At 40.2% G+C, this 22,248-nt stretch overlaps 1 protein-coding gene across 4 annotated transcripts in view; it reads left to right on the top strand.

Moving 5' to 3' along the window:
- Nucleotides 1–278: 278 nt before the first annotated feature.
- Nucleotides 279–22,248, top strand: part of ADNP (activity dependent neuroprotector homeobox) — a 31,607-nt gene continuing 9,637 nt past the window's right edge. The window contains exon 1 of one of the 4 annotated variants that reach the window (XM_079944734.1): nt 279–618. The gene's annotated coding sequence lies outside the window, so the exon portion shown is untranslated. Of the gene's footprint in view, nt 619–2,640; nt 2,803–2,962; nt 15,600–22,248 lie in introns of those variants that run through there. The other 3 variants (XM_079944732.1, XM_079944731.1, XM_079944733.1) reach the window with 3 other exon arrangements.

Consider the following 22,248-nt stretch of genomic DNA (forward strand, 5'->3'; position numbering starts at 1 on the left):
GCGCTTGTATTGTCTGCTGAGGGGAGACGCGGGATCAGCCCCCCCTCCCCCGCCCGTTGCTGCCGCCGCCTCCGCCGGCCCGGTCTCCCCTCCGCCGCCCGCCGGGATCCATGAACTGAACTCCCGCCCCCCCGGCCGCCGCCATCTTGTGCCCCCTCCCCCTCCCGCGGGCAGCGCTAAGGGGGATTTTGGCGTCTCCTCAGACACAGCTCCCTCTCTCGGTCCCCGCTGCTGAGGAGTGAGAGGAGCGCGGCCGTCGCCGCCCGCCTGCCCGCGCCGGTGAAGCCGCCTCTCCCACACCCTCCGTCTCCTCCCTCCGCCCCTCCTTTGTCTGCACCGCTCGACGACGCTGCCGCCGCCGCCCGCGCGGGGACTGGAGGGAGCCGCTCGCGCCGCCGCCGCCGCCCGCCGCTCTGCTGCGCCCGCCGCGCCCCCCGGCAGCAGCCGCGGCCGCGGCGCGAGCCGGACCCCGCCGAGGCCGCCGAGCCGGAGCGCGACGAGGCCCCGGGCGCGCCCTCGCCGCCGCCAGCGCCGTGCCGCCGCCATCCGCCCGCCGCCGCCGCCGCCGCCCGGCCCCCGAGCACGCCGGCCCCGCGCGCGCCTCGAGGCCGAGTCAAGGTAAGCCCGGCGACCGCCGCGCGCGGACCCACGGCCGGCCCCGCGGGCGCATTATTGTTGAAACCGCCAGCCCTCCGGCCGCACACGCTCCTTTGCATACTCCGGTGCTGACGGAGCGCCCGCCCCGGCGCGGACCGCTACCCGGGCTCTTGCTCCGCGGTCCGGGCGCCTCCTCCTGCAGCCCGACCCCCCTTCCCCGCCCCGTGAGCCCGCGGAGGCCAGCAGCCGCCCTGGCCGCCGGAGCTTTTGCGGCTAGTGGCATCTCTCTCCACCCCGCCCCCAGCAAGAATCGAGCTTCTTCCATCCCTGGAACTACTCCCGCCCCCCGCCCAAAATGAGCCCCCCACGCACACCCCCAATCCCTGGGACGAGCCTTCTGCCAGGTCTACCCACCTTTAGTCGGGGGAGGGGGGGAATAGATTGGGGGGCGGGGAGCATGCATGGCACGGAGTGAAAGTCTTTGCCTCCCCTGTGCAATCCTTCCTCCCCAACAAGCCAGCTCCCCTCCTATCCTGACCACGGAGTCCTCCACCACCCCCTTTTCTCAATCGCAGCTGCCTGGTCAGCACGACCTCTTGCGAGCATTCTGAGCCCCAACTTTGCAGTAAGATGGTAAAAAATGGAAATCCAGAAAGCTGCGAAAGATTTTTTTCTTTTTTCTTTTTGTGTGTGTGTGTGCAATGAATGGGGAGTAGTTCTTTGAGCACCCTTTTATTCACCTCTTCTTTCCTCTGGGCTGCCTGCCTGCCTTCCCCTCCCCCCAAACCTGGATGCCTGTCTGCTGGAAAAGGCGCGATTGCTTCTCTTCCTCTTCTGCCCAAGACCAGGCGCTAAGGTCTAATAGTCTTTTCAGCCACACACATACCCACACTGAGTCTTCTTGATGTTCTTGCCTTCCCAATTCCTCTGGACAGTTCTTGCCATAACCCCATTTCTCAGACAAAGGCTTAGGAGGGAAAAGAACCAAACTGTTTCCTGTGTTTGCCATTTTGATGCTGTCCATCCCCACACACCCAATCTCTTTCCCTGATGCTTCTGTGCCAGTGTCTTGAACCTTCAGAATGGGGAAAAAACAAAAACAAAAGAACTCCTGGGTAGCTTGATACAGTTTCCTTATAAATCCGCATTGTTGCTTCTGGTTTATGGCCTTGAAGAAAATACCAGCCCCCACCCAAAATGCACCGCAGCCAAGTCGGCTAAAGGCGATGAGTGTTGGAGTCAGTAGGGGGCGCATTCCCTGCACTGGGTAAGGCTGCAGAGGGGGGAAGGGCCCCAGAGCTAGAACAGGATGTGCTTCACAGCGCCTTCTACAGACCATGGGAAAATGGACCCAGCAAGACACACTCACACACTCTTAGTTGGTGAGCTGACAGCAACATGGTGAAGGATCAAGTGAGTCAAGAGCAGTGATTTTATTTCTTTTAAAGAATTTACCTTGCGTTTTAGAAGTTCTCTCTTCTTACTTTTTCAAAACTGTTGACCCTTAGACAACCCACATTTGTTCTTTAGGAATCATCTTGGCACATCCTTGGTACACAGAAAGCCCCTTCTCTGGAATTCTTCCACCTTAAGCTTTGAGTGTGTCACCATATCTTCCCAAGGTCAGATGGTAAAGGGAAAAGTTTAAAACCTCAGAGTAACAGGTTTGGGGGAATTGCTGATTACTTCCCTTCTTCATGGCCCCAACCTTTTCAGCTCTTTGAGAGTTGAAAATCCTTGAGGGATGTTAGATTTTAGTGGGGTAGCAATTTTCATAAGTATGTAGATGGGTGTCATGATTTGCAAAGCCTTGTTGGTAAACATCAAGCCCATGTTGAGTTCTTCATTGTCAGACTCAACAGAGTTGATTGTAAAGTTTTCTTTCTTTCCAACTTTGGACTTGCGGTTGCTGTTCATTATCTCAGTAGCCAACCGCCTTTGCAAAAGTGTTGACACCAGTCTTCTGTGAGCACCCACTTTCATAGGGTGTGTTGATTTCTATAGATTTTACTCCTCTTGTTATTTCCATAGGTGTGAGATGCACAATGCGAAACCTAGGCCCCAGCTTTTGCACCATGATGCACAGGGTTGTACTTTTTGTACTGAACTGATAGGTGGCCTAGTGGTTATGCCCTGTACTACCATTTTGAGGATCTGGACTCCGTTCCTGCCTTGCTCTTTGGACCACATTGTCAATTCACACCGGTGGGTATATTCATTTTGGAGGGTGGGCACTGCAGCAACAGGGAAGCCAGAGACTTCTTCCTCCTTGGTCACCACCAAAGCCAGCACTTCCAAAATTTCAGCCTAGCCACATTCCTCAAGGAACGGGTTAGAGCTGGTTGCAGATGTGGGTTCTGAACAGAGAAATGACTTGTGCCTTGTTTAAGAGAAAATTTTGAAGTTGCTAATATTGTTTTAATCGTTTGTATTCTGCACTCTTGTGTATAAAATATGTTAAGTATTCAATTACTGCTGTTTTGATGACCCAATCTCAAGAGTTGCTAAGCATTTAGAAACCTTAAAGATTCTCTGATCAGAACAGGCCTTTCCATGAACAGGTACTTGCTACCAAAGATGGATAGTGGTTGTTGATACTTAAGGGTACTTTTAAGACTTTGTTGCAGGTATTTTATAAAGATACACCAAGATAAATTTATGGGAAAATGAACTGGTGTATTCTTTGATACATAACCAGTTGGTCCTTAGGGGAGAATTTGCATTGGACATTTGCTACCAAGTAACATTTTGGTGAGTGAAAAGGAGGCAGCTTGGTTCAGGTATTCCACTAGAGACTTAACTAATTGCTTTTACAATTTGTTTAGTAATCAGAAGAATCAGATATATAATTTAAAGGGTATTGTAATCTTTAAATGCTTTTTAGTATTAAGTAGATATAATTTTGACTTGAATTTGTGTTTGATATAGAATTATACGACTTTTTAAATGAGTAATATGAATAGCATTTCTTTGAGGGTGTGTTGGAGGTGAAGTTTGTGAAGGTGCTTTCGTTTGATTTAGCAAATTATACGTAAGATATGTTAACCGATGTCCTTAGTGGTAATAGCCATTTTCCCCCTACGGGAAAACTTACTGTGAGCTCTTAAAAAGCATATATTCTGCACTTTCAAATGTTCCCTGATTTTGTCATTCCCTCTGCCCCCCACCAAAAAAAAAGAAAAGAAAAAAGGTCGAACAATTGGACTTGAAGGCTGGAATTTAGGTAAACTGTGAGGGTTCATTAAAAAGCCTCAATTAACTAGAGGGTGGGGTGGGTATTCTATTTAATTGAACTTTAAGTAGAAGTTCCTTCTTTGTCTTGGCCCTTGTTGAAAATTTCCTAACACTGCCTTATTAGAGGCTGCTATACTTCGAACTAACTAAATCTTTGCTTTTTGGCTCTTATAGTCTCTGTGTAGGAAATAGAGGAGATTGGGCTATGAATCTCTAAAGACCCTTGTTCCTGTTTATTCTGAAAGTCATTGATTTTAAACATATCCACTGTGAATTTGTTTTGCTTAAATTTCTCTTTTTTTCCTTAAACCAGAGTGCAGGAAAAGTTCTAATACTATTTATATTAAAAATAAAACGCCACCATGTTGAACAGACTAAGTGTCAAGTAAGTTCTTGATTATTGTTATTTTGATGACCCAGTCTCAAGAGTTGCTAAGCTTCTAAAAACCTTGAACATTCTCTGATCAGAACAAACCTTTCCATGAACATGTACTTGCTCCCAAATAATCAGTAGGCTTTTATCAAGTAAAAATGTATTTTTATTTTTATTATTAACATACATGCCTACATTTATTATTTATATTTGATTGCTGAAAGCATAATTATATTAGGTACATTATATATTAAAGTAACTGCTTATAAATTTTGGAAAATGTTAAAAATAATTTTTAGAATTGTGAAGTGTTAAATATTTAGCAATCTGGTGGTTAATATATTTAAGGTGATGTACACGTTTTGTGACTTCACATTTAATTGTGAAAATTTCAGTTTAACAAGGAACATAGAGCTATTTTGTTATAAAGGAGCAAGTAGGGATCCCTACCTTAGGGGAAAAAAAGAAAAACTTCAGAATTTAAGTAGTATTTTTTCTTTTGAGAACCATGCATAAATAACAAATTGCATAAGTTGTAGTAGACCTTGATTTTGTTAATGGCTGGGTGGGTGTATACATAAAATACAGTTCACTTTTTTAGTGTTGAAATGACATTAAATACAAATAAAAGGTGCAAATATTGGCGATAATGTTTGGAAACAATACATTTGTGCAGAGAAAAAATCAAATGTCGGAGTTTTTTTTACTCTGTTTAAATCTTAGATAAACTTTTTAAAAATGATGTGAAACTACAAAAGTTTTTTTGAAATTCTTATTAGAACCTAATTTGTAGTTTACATCAAGGTGCCCAGTACTGTTGTGTAATGAGCTACTTGTTCAACCTAGACTTCCAAAGGACTTTCACTTTTAAAGAATGTCATAAAGTCTGTTATGTCTTCCAGAAGGTAAAATATTTTCCACAAGAGTGTAACTTTCGTCTACTTGCCTAAGAGGCATGAACATTAAGAAAAATGTTGCTCACCTATGTAAATAATTTTAGTTAGATTCACAGAGCTTGATGTGTTATTAGCATCACATGAACTTACAAAATTTTTTCCTCCCCTAGTTTTGTGAGAACTTGTGGTATTAAGTCTGGAGCAAATGCCATGTTTGGCTGATGTGCATATACATTTTATGTTGTTAGTTTGGAAACTTGGCATTTGAAACTGGTATGAACCAAAGCCCCACACTAATTAACTGAATTGGTATCTTGAATGTAGAGGCTGTTTCTTGTTTACATGTTGGCACTTTCCACCTTGATCGTTGAGACACTTTATAAGAACAGCCACCCATGTTTTGCCCAGCATGAGTGGCCACAGTTCCATGTGACTGCATTTTTGTTGTTGTTGTTTGTTTGCCTGATCTTGTCCATTAGAAAGTGAGGAGAAGGATGCTCCCTCAGCCTCTTACGGTCTTAGTACCCCTTATACCTTTGTTTTGGTCATGACCTACCTTTGATATCTGCCAGTTTCGAGGTCGGCTTAAATGAGAATCCACATTCTGCCTCCCTGGAAAGAGAAGGCTCTCTACATATTAATAGGCCTCTTAGATTGGGATATATATATATCAACTTGATTATATGGGGATATGCGTGTATATATAGGAAGTCAAGGATAAAATGTGAGCCAACTATGTAAAGTGAGTTTTGATTTAGGGGTGCACATTTTTGTTCTAATACGTGTAAAATGCAAAATTCTTTTCACTGTTTCCGTGCTTGGTTCTCTCATCTCCATGTATGTGTTCCTGTCCTTTGCCTTTGGGACTTCTTTGAGATGCACTCACAGTCCTCTTTGGTTTTATTGATCCCTAGCTTAGTTCCAGGACAGCAGCGAGAGAAATCCTGATATCTCAAGAATTTTAGCAGTGTTCCAGAAATAAAGGTTTGGAAATTAAGAGAAGAGCATAAAAGACTTTGAATAGAATTACCAAGGGAAGGCTGCCCTGAACATATGCCACAGTTTAAGATTGAGTTATCATTCAAAAACATGCACGTGATCTGTAAGAGACTCCTGCATTGACCATCTCTTAGAATTAAAAATAAATCCCTCCACATCCTAATTTCTTTTCCAGTAAGGGTATAGATTTGTACTTGAGTCACTTAGCTTTGGGTTGTTTGTGTTTGTTACTTCTCATATGACTTGGTTGATGTCTTTAATAAGGATGAACTATAAGTGTACAGGCCCCCTTGCTGACCTTTATGGTATTATAATATTAATAATACTGGTGTCATTTTTCTAAGCACTTCATAAACCATTCTCAGTTCTCTCAGGAATGATTTCACAAGTAGGGAAATCAAGGCACTACCATGTGCAGTGATGAAGTGAGCCATGGAATATGTCTGGGCTGGTTCCCAGGTCTGTGTTTGGAACACAGGCTTTTATAGGGCCCCTGTGAGCTGTTTGGCTAATGAAGACCCACATGAGTGCTTCATAACTTCTTAGTGATGTTTTGTGCTTGGATGTTAGCTAACAGCCAAGGATCCCAAGTGGGCTCCGCAGTTAAAGCAGTTAGCTTCACTAGCTTCTTTACCAGTGAATTGTGCTGGTGGTAGTTAGTTGAAGTAGCAACTGTATAAGGTTTGAAGTTGCCTGTATAAGGATCTAAAAAGAAAGTTTGTTTATGGTCCATTGCTTTTCCCAGTGTTTTGGTTTAGGGCAGTCTTGTTCCTTCTCTCCTCTGAGCAGTTATTTTTGCTTAGACAGATAATTGCTGGCTTTTGCCCTCTGCCTTTTCTTTTTCTGAACCCTCTATGCTCCATTTAAGAGCTTGTGCAACCTGTGCTTCTCTTGAAAATCTGTAAGGCTTTCCTTTTCTGATGGGAGCTGGCAACAATTGAGGACCTATATGAGTGGTCTCTTGAAACTTGATATATCTGAAGAAACTTCTATCTAGTGGAAATGTGGTGGAATTTATTAAATGTACGTTTAAGTCAACAATTAGAATTCTTGCTCTTGTGAAAGATATGAACTGAGACTGGGTGTGTCCTAATGCAGGGAGTGCTTAGAATCCTGGTTTGAGATCAGAAAAATATAAATAAAACTTCTGTGGAAAGTAAGGATTGAGCCATCAAGTGGCAAAACCTGCTCTAAGAATAATGCTTTCGCTTAAGCCTTGACTCTAGGAGATAGCTTAGAAAAACGTGAGAAGGTGATTCAAATAAATTATATATTTTGTTGCTCAAGAATGGTGAGAAAAATATATTTCCCATTACTATGGGAAAATTATTTTGAGTAGTTTTGAGACAGCATGGAACACTTATTAAGGGATTGAAAATAACCTACTTTTTGTCTTAGGCCATTTAGATGAAGACCAGTAGCATGCTTCTGGAATGATTATAAATGGACATATCTGGATGTTCTCTTAGGCCTGCTCGTTAATTGATTTCCCTTTTTCACACTTCTCTTAAGCCAGGTTGTTCACCTGTATTGACAGCAAGCAGCACTAAGCCTATGGAGTTCTTATGTAGGCAGCATGGTGTTGGAATCACTCCCACAGTATGTCTTGCTGGAATGCCTATTTAAAATGGAGTAAATTGGGAAATGCTTCCCATCTCACAGTCTCCCTGAAGCTAGATTGGGATGTTAGAGATGCTCTCAATCCTTTTTGTCCTTTTTTAAGTAGTGAGGTATCTTTCCCCCTTTCAAATAAAATTTTATGTGAACTCTAGTATATAAAACTGATTAAAGGGGCAGCTTTCACATTGTCCCTTAAATGTCAACTTCCCCTCCATCTGTATATATCTCTTACAGTCTCTCAGCACACTCTGAGAAGTACACCCTGAAAACCGTTGGTTCCATTAGTGTTCTAGAAGTTCTGGTGGTCACAGCTAGGGTTCTTGTCTGAAATCTAAATACTCAAAAGCAACAGGATAAGCAGCAGCCATAATAACAGTTCCCAGTTGTAGGCACTAGTTTTTTAGTCTGAAAGCCTTAAAAGAGGAGTAACCCAAATTTTATATTATATAAATATATATATATTTAATGAGCAGACTCTAGGTCACACCTTTATATTTCTAAGTCACCTAGGTTTATTTTGGGTACTTGCGAATGTTCTATTGCATAACCGTTATAAGTGCCACAGAGCTTGTAAAGTTAGTATGCTAACTCTAACATGAATGGCTCACAAATATATAAAAAACACTCTTACGTGTAAGTATAAATGCACATTGTCATGTGTACAGGAACAGATGTGTGGCAACCACATCTGATTCTCAGGAATAATGATAGTCTGTGCTTTTTAAGAGATTATATCCTGGTATGAACTCATAGATTTCAGAGTGATTGCTCCAGTATCTGACCTGGTTTAAGGTAATAATAATAATAACTGCTTTAAGTATTAATTGGCATCATCTTATTTAATCCTTCTGACATTTGAACAGTAGAATGGTGTTATACTGGTTATACCATAGGAAACAGACCTCCAGAAGTAAAGTAAGATTTTTAGAGTCACAAAGCTAGTAAGTGGCAGAGCAAGGATTTAAACACAGATCTGTCCAGCTCTAGAGCTGTATTCTTTCTTACTACATTGTACCATCTTTTCTAGCAGGGGAAAGCTTTACTGTACTATGTCACCCTACTTATTATAGAAGTTTAAAGTTATGAGGGAAAAAATCTTTACACGTGGCTGAGAGGTAACCTAAATATTTGTTCATGAAACCAGTGTAGTCCTACTGGAAAACACAAATTTTGATGTTGGCTATAGGCTTTATACTTAAACTTTTTCTCCCCGTCCTTGTGCTGTCATTTCAGTATCTTGTTACCTTATACCTAAAGTTCTGGCTATTTTGCAGATGTTTCAGATTGAGTAGGTAGGTCTGGAATGGGTGTGAGCTCCCTCAGGTGATTGTCACAATGGCTAGGTCTGGTATCCACTCTTCTACTTAATCTACTTACTCCAGACCTTTTTTAATGGGACCTGCCAAACACAACCAGATTAATTCTCTCAAAGCGCCATTAAAATTGTATCACTTCTCTACTCCAGTAACTGCAGCATCTCCTCAGTGCCTGCTAGACATGGCAGCAGGCTCTAGCTTCACACTCAAGGCCTCCATTCTATCCCCATCCTGCCTTTCCAGCCTTGTCATTTATTACTACTCAGAAGCTTGACACAGCAGCCATTCTGACTCTCTGCAGTAGTTCCTAAAACTCCTTGCTTTTCCACCTCTGGAAGTGTGCCAGTGAGACTTTTTTTTTTGCAGTGAGTGCAGATTCTCCAACCTAACATAGTGGCCGCAGCTCAACAGCTACTTCCGCCCTCTCCTGACTGCCCCTGCTGAGAGTGAACTGTCCCTCTTACAAAGCCTCAGAGCATCTAGTTTGTGACACATCTGACATATTGCATCTTTTCCTGTATATATTTATGGGGTGTCATCTCTATAAGACCTTTGTAGGCAGGGACTGTTCATTCATTCTACACTTACTGAGTGCCTGCTATGTGCCAGCCAATGAAGAACGTGTTAGAGAATATAGCAGGGGAAAAAAACCAGTAAGGGTCCTTGTAATGGACATTCTTTGCCTTGAATAGTGAGATGGCATCCTTGTCCTCCTGCATATTTTAAGAGTTCTATTTAGCCTATCAGTTGAGATAAGGACAATCTGCGCCGAAAAATGATTCATAGTGATTCTAATTTAAAGACATAAATATCTCTTTACCAGTTGTATGAATTATACTTTCAGGTCATATTTTACTAAATCTCTTGAGATCACCTGTGATGAGCATTTAAAATAAATTAAAACTTTTAAGTCACAGAGTCATTGTAATTTTGGTGATTGATAACGTGGTGAACCAGGCTTTTTATTTCCCATTAGATTCTTGGTTTGTTATTAATGAGCCACACCAATATGAAAGAAAATAAAACTTGCGTAAAGGACTAAAATTAAATTTTTCCTCTTTCTGTTACCTTTGAAAAGGCTTCCTGTTTTATTTTTCCTGGGACCTCTCCCCTTTTACAGTTCTATCCTGTAACTGTTTGAAAGAAACTTAAGGTGATTTGAAAATTTAATACATGGAAATTCTGTGAAAATCATTTCTGTACTGCTGCTTCATGCTCTAGAATCATTTCAGTTTTGCAAAATTAAAAATAATTGAATTCATTAAAGTAACTCTAGCTGGATTAAACTATTAATTGAGGCAGAGTGAATTTGGGCCTTTGACGTTGACAAAAGTGATATATTCCTCTGTTCCTGGCCTCTTGGAGTGGAGCAGATTTGCCAGGAAGGTGAATTCTCTACTAAGATTTTTTTTTTTTTTTTTAAGTGCTTAACAGTTTGGGGGCTGTTGATATATTACCATAGAGTCACTCGTTTAAAATTGTCCAAAATGGTCTGGAAATTTGTAAAGGCCTTCAAAGTTGTTCTGTTACATCCAGGACTTGCTCTAGAGGATCTATCCTGTTCAAAGGAATCTTAAACAGTCTTAACAGATGCTTAATATTCATAGTTTTGGCAAAGAGACCCATCAGTGATAAATGTCTCTGATTTTGAACCCAGATTGCCCTGCTGATAAAATTACAAGCAGCCTTATCTGGTTCCATATTCACTACTCTTGTCTTATGTTTTCTAGTAGCCACTTTTTTTTCTAACTTTATTTTTAATTGTGGTAAAATATACATAATATAAAATTAATTTATCGTGTTAACCAACCACTTTTAAGTATACAGTTCTGTGACATTAAGTATATTCACATTGTTGTGCAGCAGTTACCACTATCCATCTCCAGAACTTTCTTCATCTTGCAGAACAGAAACACTCTCCCCATTAAACAGTAAATCCCCATTCTCCCCTCCCCACCAGCCCTTGGCAACCACCCTTCTACTTTCTGTCTCTCTGAATTTCACTACTTTAAGTATCTCGTATGAGTGTAATCATGTAATATTTGTCTTTTTGTGACTGGTTTATTTTGCTTAGCATAATATCTTTGAGGTTTATCCATGTTTTCAGTAGCTACGTTTTTAAAAATAAAATTAATTTTAATTTTTAATCCAGTATATCCAAAGTATTGTCATTTTAACATGTAGTCTATTTTTGGAAGGGTATTTATGAGATATTTTGCATTTTTATCATACTAAGTCTTGGAAATCCCAAGTATATTTTATGCTTAAAAGCATATCTCAGATGGAAAAAAAAAAAAGCATATCTCAGATGGGCAAAGAAGATGTATAAATGGCCCAAAAGCACATGAAAAGATGCTCAACATCACTAGTCATTAGGGAAATGCTAACTAAAACTACAATGAAAATATATCTCACACCCATTAAGATGGTTACTGTTAAAAAAAAAAAGTGTTGGTGAGGGTGTGAAGAAACTGGAACTGTACACCGTTGGGAGTGTAAATGGTAGAACCACAGAATTACCATGTGATCCAGCAGCAGTGTCTTGAAGAGATACTTGTACACCCATGGTCATAGCAGTATTATTCACAATAGCTGAAGGCGGAACAAGTGTCCAACAGGTGACCTGATAAATGTGATACATACATAGCATGGAATATTATTCAGCCGTACAAGGAAGGGAAATCTGACATGATGCTCCAACTGGATAAACCTTGAAGGCATTGCTAGGTAAAATAAGTAGTCACAAAAGGACAGATACTTTGATTCCACTTATGTGAAGTACTTAGAGTAGTCAGAATCATAGAGGCAAAACGGAGTGGTGGTTGCCAGGTGCAGATGGGTGGGGAGAAATGGGGAGTTACTGTTTAATGGAGATAAAGTTTCAGTTTTGCAAGGTGAAAAGAGTTGTGGAGATGGATGGCGGTGAGGGTAGCACAATAAAAGGTTAAAGCACCTCAATTCAGTTCAGACTAGCCACATTTTAAGGGCCTAATAGCCATTTGTGGCTAGTATCTGCCGTATTGGAAAGCATAGTTCTTAAAAATGAATTTATAAAATTTTCAAGCAACGTTGGTTTTCTTGCTGCTTGAGTAAATACTGAAATACATCTATTCCTTTTGTTGTTTGAGAAAAATTATGCATGCATAAAATCTGGAAGGATAAGTATACCCCAGTATTTACTATTGTCTTTGGGTAAAATTATTTGTGTTCTTTGCCTTATCTACATCTTGTAATCTTATACTAGGCCTAATTGCTTTTTTTTTTTAACAGCTTAAGATATCTTTCGTATACCATACAATTCACCCATTTAAAGTGTATAATTCAATGTTTTCTAATATATTCAGGGTTGTGCACCTATCACCACAATTAATTTTAGAATATTTTCTTCACAAAGAACCCAGTACCCCTTGGCAATCACCCTCTATTCCCCCCGCCTATTTCCACCAGCCCTGGGCAACTTTAATCTCCTTTCTGTCTCTGAGATTTGCCTATTCTAGATATTTCATATAAATGGAATCATACAATAAGTAGCCTTTTGTGACTGACTTTTTTCACTTGGCATAATATTTTCAGGGTTCATCATGTTGGAGCATATATCGGTATTTCACTCCTTTTTATGGCTGAATCATATCCCATTGTATCAATACCATGTTTTACTTAACCATTTATTAGTTGATGGAGATTTGGGTTGATTTTCCTTCTCGGATATTATGAAGACTGCTGAGAACATACGTGTACAAGCTTTTGTGTGGGCATATGTTTTCATTTCTCAATTGCTTTTGTAACAAGAATGAACGGAATTTGGCAGGGGAAAGGAGACTAAGAGGTAGTTAGTTGAGAGCCGACTAGTCTCCTGCCTACCCCTGCCCTTTAGAAAAGGAAAAAAGATGACGAAAGCCTCTGCTTTTCCCAAGCAATTTTCAGAAGACTGTGCTTTGAGTATTGATAATGGATAACTGGTCCATTATCAATAGGAGAGACAGGATATATCTGGTTTTTGAAAAGGTGTTGTTTTATTGAAGGATTCTAAAATTGTGGTTTTCATTTTGCAAGATATTACCATTACAGGGACTTCCCTGGCCGTCCAGTGGTTAAGACTCCTTGCTTCTGCTACAGGGGGCATGGGTTTGATCCCTGGTTGGGGAACTAAGATCCCACATACCCGCACGGTGTAGCAAAAAAATTTAAAAAAAAATTTTTTTTTAATTAAAAAAATATATATATATTACCATTACAGTTTGGATAGAAAGATATCCGTCAGATGTGACCATCTAGTGACTGTTGGCATCCACGGTGATGTTAAAAGCGCTTTAGGGCAAGTGGTCTCAGAGCTGAGTTCATGTTTCACTTCTTTGGATGTGATGGGACCATCTGACCTGAGATATGTGTGTGTATTCTTTTTTTTTTTCTTCCGGTATGCGGGCCTCTCATTGCTGTGGCCTCCCCCGCTGCAGAGCACAGGCTCCGGATGCGCAGGCTCAGCGGCCATGGCCCACGGGCCCAGCCGCTCCATGGCATGCGGGATCCTCCCGGACCGGGGCACAAACCCGTGTCCCCTGCATCGGCAGGCAGACCCCCAATCACTGTGCCACCAGGGAAGCCCTGTGTGTGTATTCTTAATCTCCGTATCTCCACTTGAGCTGGTTTGGCTGAATTATTTATGGTTATTTCAACCTTGGGTATTAAAGTTCTGGCACTTTCAGATGTGTGTATATAACATGCTGTTGTTTACTTTTAATTAATGTCAGAGATCAGAGCTTCATCTGCATGGGTAATGGGAAGAACACTGCATTCTAGGTCTGAAGATGACCTTGAGACCCAGCTCTGTCATTGACACGCTCATCACCCTTAAGCCAGTTGCTTCACCTCAGTTGCTAATCTGTAAAATGAGAAGAGTTTAGATTAGGCAAAACCCTAGGTTCTTTTCAGTGATTCAAAGTGCTGCTTTTTCATAACTGATTTTAGTTGGAATATGAATCTCAATCTCTTGTCTTCTAAGGCGTGTACTTTGTTCTTCATTTTGGAATTAGAATGTTCATGCCCCTTCAATTGAGAAGATACTTAAAGACTGTTGATAGTTCTTTCTCTTCTAATCAGACATGGATTCAGAATAGCATATCTTTCTCATCAGCTAAACCAGCTAATGCTGAAAAAGGCAGCACATATGCAAAAAAAAAAAAAAAGGATTCACTGTAGTTATATGTGTAAAGTGGCTGCCACCAACACAAATGCACCTTTTAGGAGCATTAATTTAAAAATAATATCCAGAATTAGAGAAGTGTTGTCCCACTTGACCTGATTATGTCACATCTGGAATAACAGTTTATTCAGGGCACCACAGAGATTGACCAACTGGAGTCTGTTCATTGGAGACTGGCGTAGGCGATAACAGAAGGAATGGTGAAAGGAACTGAGCATGGTTAACTTGGAGAAGGGGAAGTCTTGAGAGGGAAGGAGGAAGTGTCTTAAAAACTTGAGAGGCTGTTAGGTGGCTATGTAATTAGACGTCTGTAGCTGAACTGAGAGTTGTGGGCAGGTTACAGAGCATTGTAAAGAGTAAACTTGTGAACAGAGCTGTCCAGTGTGGGACAAGATGCCTGGTGGGGTTTGTGCTTCCCTCACAAAGTAATCAGGCAGAGAGTCTCTTAGAGCAGGGTTGTTTGTGGAAAGGATTCACACATTGTTCATAGAAAGTGGCCAAAAGTATTACTGTGATAAAACATTTTTGTACAGGATGCTGTATTTAGATGAATACACTCATTTTGCCTTGCGTAAATATAGTCTACCTACCAAAGAAATAGTTACGAAAACTTTTTTCTTTTTCTTTTCTTTTCTTTTACATCTTTATTGGAGTATATTGCTTTACAATGGTATGTTAGTTTCTGCTTTATAACAAAGTGAATCAGTGATACATATGTTCCCATATCTCTTCCCTCTTGCCTCTCCCTCCCTCCCACCCTCCGTATCCCACCCTACGAAAACTTAATTTTAAGGAATTTAATAATTGATTTGGTTAAACACTTGAAGAAAACCTTTTTTTTCTGAAGTGGAGGCAGTTTTATATTTGACGCTTACTCAGTTAATTGGGTTTCTTTTATTACCAAACTGAAAGAATAGTAAAAAATTAATGCAGTTAGTAGTTAAGAACAGAAGAAAAATTAGTTACATTTCCTGCCTGCTTCTTACCTTTATTAACAGTGTTCTAATATGATTATCCTAAGCAACATAATTGATGTTCATCATTTAAATTTAGCTTTTGGTGCAAGTATGTCTTCATTGGCAAAGTAGTTTCTCTTTCTAATCCTTCTCGGCTTTCCAAATACTCCCTTTTTTAGCCTCAACACTACTGAACATTTTCTGGTGAGATGGAAGAGAGGGAAGACTAAAACTTTGCTTTTTTACCTCTGTCATGCTGCACAGTTTTATCTGCTAATCCAGAAGAGCATTCTGCCCCTGGATGGTCAGACAGTTCCTTGTTTCGTGGTATTTGGGATTGAGGAAGAGAGGAAAAGGAGGAGACCGAGCTGCCTTTATGTGAAGAGCCGAGCCTGTGGCATCCAGAAGGTCTTTTGCCAAACCTTATAGGAAATTGAAAGATAAGCTGCTTCTGTTCAGGACTGTGTTTTAGAAAAAGATTGAGTAGGGTGATTGCTTCCAGACTGAATGTAGGCTCTAGGGTCTCGATGTGTTCACTCATCGGAGGGTGGTTCTAGAAAGACTTTACAAGGTTCATTTTTTTTCAAATACAAATATTACATAAAGCTTTTTACATCTGGTTTAATTTAAATGTAGGGCTAGTGACATCCTGAAAAGCAAATAAGGTGTCTGTGTTCACCACTTTGGATCCCAGAATAGTCAGGAAAGATAAACACTTGCTGGTTATAAAAAGAAAGTGTTTTACAGTGACCACACTTTTTTTTTACTCAGTGAGTGATATTGACAGGTATTAAATATGTTGTTGAGGGGGTAGCAGGAGGAGAAAACAGCAGAAATATGGGAATGATTTTTTTCCTTCTGCCTAAATAGTTTTTAACTTAATGGGTTCAAAATCCACAGAGATATCACAGATTTTTTTAAGTGCCATCATGGGTAGCAATGAAGTAACTGATGCTTTGATTCTCTTCGTGAGAATCTTCTTAAAATGCCTGTGTCTCTTAGAAAATAGCATAACTTAATATTTTTAGTTAGATCAGTGGTTTATAGAAACTTCAAATATCTGACTCTTAAACCCCAGTGTGGATTATATAAATATGTGCACCAGCATTAAGTGGAGTATTGTTTTAAGGATTTAGGATCTGAATTTCTTACATATTAATTTGGGTTGATGATGTACCAAAAATGAAATTGTTTATATTGTAGTAGTTTGAAAGTCTTCCTAATTTATTAACTTAGAAAATATTGCTGCCTTTTTTCTTCACTAGTAATGGCATCATTTCCAGCCTTTGATTCCCCCCCGCCCCCTACCAAAAAGGTATTTCCAGAGAGGCTGTATCTTTCTTCACAGCTTTAATGTAGAAATGTTTAAAAAAACAACAGAGTATAAACTACGTTCTAATCCTTAGGCTTACTGTGGGCTTCCTATAACCATATTCTGATCAAACTGTAATTTAGGGGAGATTTTCAGTGAACTGTTGGAATTCTGCTGTAGCCATCAAACGTCATGCTTTGGTTGACTGTCCGCTAGGTCCAGATTCTACATTTCAGTAGTCTGCCACCTTGGCATAAATTTGTATTATGAGCTTAGTTTAGACAAGTAACTATTTCAAGGAGATACTTGGAAACGGAGAACTTTTCCTTCTTCCTCTTTCCATCAACCTGACCCCCTCCCTCCACTTTTTATCTTTTTTATATTTCAACTAAGATTTCTTTAAAAACAAGGATTTCACCCCTTTTAAGGTCAGGTGGGGTGGTGGAAACCACTGGTTTAGTCTAAGTAACTTGTGTTTAGGTTTTAGCAGGAAGAAGTATCTATCCTGGTCTAGCTCTCAGTACAGTGTTAGAAATGTTTTTTTCTATGAAAATTCTAGATTTGCATTCACAGTATAACTGATGCAGTAGTTGTCATTCTGGTATATGTTCAAATTTCAGTTCCCAAGTAGCAGGGTTATGCCTGCAGGTGATGGAAACTAGGACACACCATCATATTTACTGGCATGTTAAATTAGCACCATATGTTCTTATTAGGAACTTGAAACATACAAGAATGCACGTAAAAATATGAAGAATTTGTATACTGGAAAATGCCACGCTAGATCCATACTTGGAGTCGTTTAAAATATAATCTGTAGAAGTTTGATTTGGAGGCTTTTTTTTTTTCTCCTGGCTTGATTATCTGTGCCTAGTCAAAGGTTTAAGATTGGGTTTTATGGGGGTTATTTTTGTTGTTTTGTTTTTACTTTCTGATGGCACAGTTATAAATACTTCTGCCCCTAAAAACAGGGACTAAATGATGCCATCCTTGATATGGTGGCTTTGCAGAGGAACTGCGATACACAGACAAGCCCCATTGACTATTGGTACATTAGGTCCTGCAAATCTTGCCTTAAGCCTGCTAAACTAGTCCTCTCATCTGTTGGGTTCCCCTCCATCTTCCTGACCCAGATGAGCCTGAGTACAGCCCCTGACTAGATCCAAGCCTTTTGGCAGAGCTCTGGTTTCATAAATGATTATAATTACGTTTCTCAGTTAATGACCTCTTTGCCTAAATGAAGTTCACAGTCATTGATGTTGTATCATCATCCTTGTACAGTCCTCTTATACAGAGTTGGCCTGTAGATATTTCCTCGTGAGATAGGTTCTCTCGGCCTTTATTTACCCTCTTTGTACTTGGTGTAAAGGAGTACTTTTGCTTTTCGTATTTGGTGAGAAAAGAGGTACATGTATTTGATCAGTCTTACGTATTGTTATAATTTATATGGTTTTAAGTCATCATGGCTACAGATCTCAGATTTTCATTTCAGCCATCTGACTCTTGCTTTCTGAGGAAGGAATTGCTTTCTGAGTGGGAATTTGGCCGGGATTATTGGTAAAACTTTAATGTTTTGGCCCTAATTAGTAGGTGTGGGTATAATTTGCAGATTGATAAGGAGTGTGGCTGAATTATTCAACAGTGAATTTAAATCATTCTCAAAAATAAATAATTTAAGTCTAGTTCATCATATGCTTAACCAAAAGTTACTTAACTTCAGTTAATAAATCGCAGACGTTAACTCCATTATTAATGGGTTTGAGCTTTCCCCAAAATCTTTTAGAATTTACAAAATGTTTTACTCTTTCCATACAGTGTTTTTGATTAATGAAACGATGGGCCAACGCCTCTTTCAGAATAACTGTATCTCCCTGACAAATTCCTATTCTTCCTATTAGTCCCAGTTCACAAGAATAATTATTTTGCATAAAATTCCCCATCTTCCCTTACTTATTCACTTCACTTCTTCTCTGTCCCACTACCCAGTGGGTCTACCAGAACTTTTGGTTGCAAGTAACATGAACCAAAACTTAAGCAAAATTGATCATGTGTTTTTGTTCTTGTTCATGAAAAGTTTGGGGGAGGGATGGTTCAAGGGGGCTATCTTTCAGGCACAGCTAGATTGAGGACCTTAAGCAGTATCAACAGGAGTGTTTCCCTTTCTGTGCTTTTCGCATCGTCACTGTCCGCCCTGTTTGGGGCACATGTCCAGGTTTGTACTAACCAGTGTCTGCAGAGATAGAACACTAATTGGTTAACCTGTGTCGTATGCACGGTGGAGGAAGGGCCTCTTAACTGACAGCACCTCCACTGCGGCAGGAGTGGCTCCAAGAGGAAGTTGGGCAGGGAGAAGCAAGCATCTTTACTCCAGTGACCCAGTGCCTGCTGTATACCCCAGAAGCGATGGACTGTTGAAGGGGAAGAGCTGTGTCCTGTTCAGCTTTCTGTTTCTAGCACATTAATGGGCAGGGTGCTCCAAAAATGATTGATGAACAGTGGTTTCGTTCTATTAATTTGGATGTTTTTCCCTTTTTTATGCCATGAGCTGAGAAATTTATGGTTTGGCTGAAGGGAGCTCTCCTTGGTATTGGGAAATGGTGCTGACCTCGTCAAAATGGCCATCCTGATAGCCAGGGAGGCTCAAGAGAAAGGTTTAGCCACTGGGGACAAATGTGGAAAGTAATCCCACCCTTCTGCATTCCTTTCAATGCCCATCTCTAGACAGTTTTTGACATTATTGTAAGACATCTTCCTCCCTAAGAGTAAGGATTGTAAGAATTTGTTTTCATCTCTTCCTATTCAAAAGTGAGGAACACCCCTTAATCTCAGGCAGTCAACTTCCTATTTACTCTGTCCTTACCCCTCAGTTAACAGAGTAAATAGAAAGGTATGGGCCCCAAGAATCAGATAGATAACATCAATGAACCCTGAAGGCAGCTGTTGATTTGAAGTTGTTTCTTAACAGCAGGTGATGGGCTGAAAAACAACAACAACAACAACAACATAGGGCCCTTGAGTTCTTTTTCTTATCACCCATGATTCTAACATTAACTGGTAAGAATTTGTTGGAGACTTTCTTACAAGGAACGTTTGGCTTGTTACAGGCATAGAAAAGCTTAAGAAATAGACACAGGAAATGGAGGATGGGAGTAGGAGGGAGCCTTCTTTGCTTATTATATTCCTATACTACATACCTGCTTTATATACTGAGAGAAGTGTTTTATTTAATAAGCGAAAAACCAGAAGAATCTCTAAGTGCTTTTGAGGATGCCAACACATATGAATGTGTTATTCTAGCTCCAGATGGACAAAATCTTGGAAATGGCCTCCGCAGAGGGTACCTCCATCTGGGGAAAGGGGCAGATGATAGAATTCCCAAGGTCATTAGAAATGTCAGAAATCTGCTTATGAAGACAGTTATAACCTTAACTCAGAATATTCTACATTTTTCAATGTAAACTTTTTCTCTCTTTTTTTTTCTTGGCCGCACTGCACGGCATGCGGGATCTTAGTTCCCCAACGAGGGATCGAACCCGCACCCCCCTGCAGCAGAAACGTGGATTCTTAACTACTGGACTGCCAGGGAAGTCCTGATGTAAACTTTAACTTGGATTCCTCCTAGCTAATCATAGAACAAATAACTTTTTTGTAGCATTTTCCAATAAGCAATGTAACTTTTATTTATAAACCTGTTTAATTCAACTCAAATAAGTAAACTTAAGATTTATTCTATTGCTGAAATATCACTGTCTATAAATAAGTTTTTTGTAACTAAGCTCCCTTAGAGCATATTCTTACTTTTTCAGAACCGTAGGTGGATAAATTGGGTACAACGAAGCAGCGAGGTGCTTCACTTGGAGGTCTTGAAACAACTTTGTTAGCTGTGGGTGGGCACTTAGAACACCTGGTATTTTCCATAGGAAACTGGGTTTTCCTTTAGCCTGAGCTGCAGTTTGGCTCCCTAGGATGTTTTCTGTAGGGCTGGGGGGGGAGGGGCGGCATTTCCAAATCTGTGTGTGTGTGTTTTGCTGTGCTTATCCAGGAGGCAGGGAAAGCCAGAAAGGGCTGCCTCTGGGGTACGTCTGTGCTCTGAAGTGAAACAGGATTCACATGGGATGTTCCAGAAGAACTGGATTTTGGCCCGTGGAGAGTTGATAAAATGAATGGAGAAACAAAATGTCTCTTTTCAGAATTGGGTGTTTATGGACATTCATTTTGATGCCTGGTCTCTTCAGAATTAGCCTGTAACACTTCCTGTATTTCTGGAACACTTTTCTTGTATTTCTGAAACATTTTTCTATCAGGTGGTTCTCTCTAAATGACCTAGTTTGTGCGAACCTAGATTTTTCTTTTTAATCAGTTTATTAAGCAACTGATTTTTTTTTAAACCATCAAAAAGATGGTTCAGAACAATTTAGGAATAAAATTTCCACAAGGAATAATGGATTTGGCCTTGAACGCACACTAATTTGTATCAGAACTGACTTCTAAGTCTGTTAGCTAAATGATACACAGATTATTAGATGGCAGAGTGCAGAGGATACCATAGTCATGCTTCATAACTAGGAGTTCCATCCTGAGGGTGTGTTTTGCAGTGAACTGCATTCATCTTTTGGCCTCAGGTATACGAAGTTCTGGTAACATATTGAGATTTAGAATTTCTAGAAGTTGCTGGGACATTTTGGTAGGCTTCATTTTTTTTCCCATTTTTCATAGTTAATATTGATGTTTGGATTTGAATAATAAGTGAGGTAACATGATATCTTATTACATGTGTATTAGTTGACTTTATGATTGTGGTTTACAGATGGTAGTGGTATTATAGAGTGACAGCCTTGATTAATTAGAAAACCAGATTTTCATGTATTGAATACTAAATTTTAAATCCAGATGCATTGGCTTTTGTTTCTGCCTGTTTTTGATTTTTAGAACTACTTTATATCTTGCAAAATTTATTTGGATTATTAAGTCGATGATTAGTTCTTACACTATTTTGTAGGAAACATTTATGGTCACATTGGAAGCCATACAAATTCTCAGCTGCCCAAGTTTTATTAACTTTATTTTCTTAACCTTTGTTTCTAAGGAACTTGGGAAAGTGGGTCTAAATTTCTTCTTTAATGTATTGGGTCATTTAAATAATTTTTCAATTCCCTCATACACACATAAGCTTTTCATTTTTCAAAAGGGACCCCCCCCAAAGTCTGTAACAGTTATTATTTGCTCTGGTGCTGAGTGCCCAGCTTTCCCCGTCTCAGCATTCATTCCGTGGCATTAGTGAGTGCCTTTGTCCAGGTGTGGTGCTGGCTGGGGGGCAAGTTACACAGCCATTCTTGTCTTTCGTTTGGGTGGTGTGCAGAAACTTACGGTTACCACAGCAATACGAAGGGTAGCTCCCAGACAACAGAAACTTATTTCCCCTGGCACTCAAAATTATGTGGTAATGATGCTGAAATGGTGAACATTTTTCTGTTCTCAGAGGTTCAGCATCACAAGGAGAAAAGCACTCACACTTGATTTTGAAGTAATCGGTTGGTATATAAACCTCATTCTCAACTTTAAATAAGCTCATCACCAAACTAGTTTTTTAAAAGTCTAATCAGAATTGTGCCACATTAGATTCATGTTACCTGTGATATAAAATGTCCTGTTAAAAATAGAAAAGATCAGAGAGTACTTATTTTGCCTGCCTGCTCTAAGTATTCAGAACATGCTGGATAAGGATATCTATTCACCTTTTTTGTC

This window comes from Stenella coeruleoalba, assembly GCF_951394435.1.
Source record: "Stenella coeruleoalba genome assembly, chromosome: 15".
Classification (NCBI taxonomy): Eukaryota; Metazoa; Chordata; class Mammalia; order Artiodactyla; family Delphinidae; genus Stenella; species Stenella coeruleoalba.